We start from the raw sequence: 3,325 nt of genomic DNA on the forward strand, positions 1-3,325 counted from the left end.
TTATGAGAATCAGGGAGGAACGTTTGATCGGTGGAGGAGGTTGATCGAGTGGAAGCTACTTGTTTTTTACGCTACTTGTTTGTCAAACTGTCCGTCGAACGCGACAGACATTTCAGTTTACGTTTATTATCCCGGTGTTCGAACGTATATACGCGTCGTCCTCTTTTTTTTTTTTCCTTTTTCTTTTTTCGATTATCATCGAAAGAAAAGAACGCGAAAGAAAGGAGAGAAAAATGAAATAAAATAAAAGGGGCGAAAAGAGGCGGTTAATTGGAAACGCGTATTTCACTCATTACTATTTTTCCCCGCTAAACGCGGATCCGGCGTCACGGAAAATTTCAATTTTCCGCTCGAGCTGATAGATAATAACGCAAATATTTTTCCGTGTGACAGAAGTCTTGGCCTGGACAAAGGATTCCTTCTCCCCCCTTTCCCCTTCCACCCTTCCTTCCCACCGTCTCTGCATTTTTCACACCGGCGGAGAGAGCGGAACGAAGATGTGTGCGACGATGACCAACACCGAGAGAGAGAGAGATGGAGGATTTGAAACAAACGAACGGTGGCGTTCCCATTCTATAAATATGTATAGCCAATATCCGCTTACATATTCGGCTAATATCCGTGATGTCTGTGATCCATCCGTGGCGGTGGGGGGGATACCTCGCGCGTAACGGCGGTTTCCCCGATTCCGGTCGAAATCCTTTGACGTCACATCGTCACGAAAATATCTAATCTGCATGTGTTTACGTTTGACGCGCCGATACGAGCCACGCTCTTACCAGCCTTGCGAATTGAATTACACCGGGCGAGACGGGAAGACACGTGAAAGCGTGATTTCATCCCTCCAACTTTCCCCAAGGGGGATGGGGCCGCGCGAGATGAAAGAGAGCGGGGGGAAATTTTACATCGGGGTTTTGACGCGATTAAGAAGTTTTCTCTCGGTTTGGCACGCTCGGCTTTTTTTTTTCGCCCGCTCGTTCTCGCGACTGGAAACCATTCGACTCGAATCGATACACCGTTCCCCGAATTCGTTTCTCCAAAACTCGAGCTGGTTAATCGAGTTATTCTCGTAATCTCTTTCCCATTAAGTTTTTCTCGACGAACGCGGTTTTTGGCACGAATATCGACACGGGATCTCGAGAAATGGCCGCGGATCAATCAGAGGGCGGCCTGTAATTAACGAGTTACGACGGCCGAGCCGGCGCGTTTGCATTAAGACGCGGCTTTTTGTCACTCGATTCTCCTCTCTCTCTCTCTCTCTCTCTCTCTCTCTCGCTCGCTCTCTCTTGAGAGAAGCACGCGGTCGTCCGCCCGTAATTACCTCGAGCGGCTTGTGTCGGTATCCGAACAAGGTTGGAACAAGAATCGAACAGAGAGGAAGAGGGAGAGAGAGAGGGAGAGAGAGGGAGAAGGAGGATCCGGTCGAGTTTCTTCGCGAATTCGCCTTGGAGAGGATCCTCTACTCTCCAACTCTCGACCACTTCGATTGGCCATAACGCGCCGGTTTTTCTTCAAGTTAACAGCGGTGATTTCAAGGAGGGGGGAGGAAGGGTAACAGCGTCTAGAATCAGTAATTAGTAGGCGTGAACGAGACGCCTTGAACCAGACACCGCGACTTTTTTCCAAACGTTCGACGTCCGTTTTGCCCTGTTTTGCAACGGCGAAACGAGCGACCCGAAAAAGAAAAAGAAAAAGTATCGCTCGTCCCTTTTCCCCCTATTCGAAAGAATATACGTTGTTGAAATTGAATACGCGTTACTCATTGCTTTTCTCTCTCATAACGTGTCGAACGTGTATTTTTCTTTCTTCCCATAAGGCACAATAAGGCAGAAGGACGCATTCCTTCGTCCATTATCGTTTCCCAGTTTCCTGGACTTCGACGCCCTTTCATCGCCTATCATCCTCATCTACCGCGCGCAAGAAACAGATGGGAGGACGGCTGACGTGTAAGATATATATATATATATATATATATATACATGTATATACACATACAACTGTATATATACAACTCTTCATTAATTTTCCGTTAGCCGCGGTTCGGTTGCGGCGAAACGATCTCTCTCTCCATCCCTCTCTATCTCTCTTCCTCTCTCTCGCGCGCTCGGCGAAATACGTTTCGCTCGGTTGCGAAGAGAGGCCGGCGGCGGCCACTGGTCGCCTTCGAGATCATTATCGATAACGAAACGAAGTCGAATAGACGGGGCACAACAACAGCTCCCTCTTCAACAGTTCCTTATAACGCCACTGATGTCGTCGCGATTGCGACAAAAAATGACGCGTATCCGCCGGAAGCGGTCTTCCTTCCCCTTTCGAGGGCCCTCCATTACTTTGTACTTAGCTCTTTTTCCCTCCCCTTCATCGCCGAGATGATTCGTCGTTTCGTGCCAGGCCCCGCGAATTCGCGCATCTGCCACAGCCGTGACCAATTCGACGGCGAATTAATCGATCTCTCCCTCCCCCCCCCTCCCTGATCGGTGAAACCTAATTGCCATTCCCTCGTCCTTCTTTATCCCTCTCTTTATCCCTCGAAAACGCAACAATTTTTTGGGTATATCTTTTAGAAATATTACTATAAATATTATTATAATTTTTTAGGTGTATCGGGTGTATAGAAGTTTAACAACAGATCGGTGGATCGATCAATGTGTGTACAATGTGAAGATCGACGGGAGGAGAGCGTAAATCATTTCCACGCTCGCGTAGAACACGAGGTTAGGTGGCGCGATTGTTATGCTAACCAGTCGACCAGTATCTGCTCTTATATAGCCTATGTTTCCTGCTCGACCACCTGTTACCCTCTCGAACCACGACCCCGCTAACGTTCGACTCATCCGTCCCGGTTCGGCACGTGTATAATTGCCGCTCCGTTCCGCGCACCGATTCTCCTTCCCTCTCTGTTCCTCCCTCCTCGTGGACAGCTTTTTTCCCCTTTTCTCTCTTTCTCCTCCTCCTCCTCTTCTTCTTTTTTCCATTCCCTCCGCATTAGCGAATATCGATTGAGAACCTCGGCGGTTGAATTATTCAGCGCGCTCTCTCCATTCGAATTCCACGATGAAATTCGTTCGAATAATTGCGAGGCTTTGAGCACGGACAAATTTATCGTGCGATGGGAACTCTTGTTCTCCTCTTGTTTGAAATTAGAAACCGAATTAGATCGCCCTCCCAATTTTGCAAGTGGAAAAAAACGTCGACCGTCATCGTTAAGATAAAAGAAGGTACGCTTCGTCGATCGCTATCTTAATAACTCTTCCCCTCTCCTCCCTTCCCCGTTTACACGAACAACGCGCGTAAATTATCCGGGGAATGAGAAAAATTAGCCGAA

The sequence above is a fragment of the Apis dorsata genome, unplaced genomic scaffold (genome assembly GCF_000469605.1).
Source record: "Apis dorsata unplaced genomic scaffold, Apis dorsata 1.3 scaffold_351, whole genome shotgun sequence".
NCBI classification, from domain to species: Eukaryota; Metazoa; Arthropoda; class Insecta; order Hymenoptera; family Apidae; genus Apis; species Apis dorsata.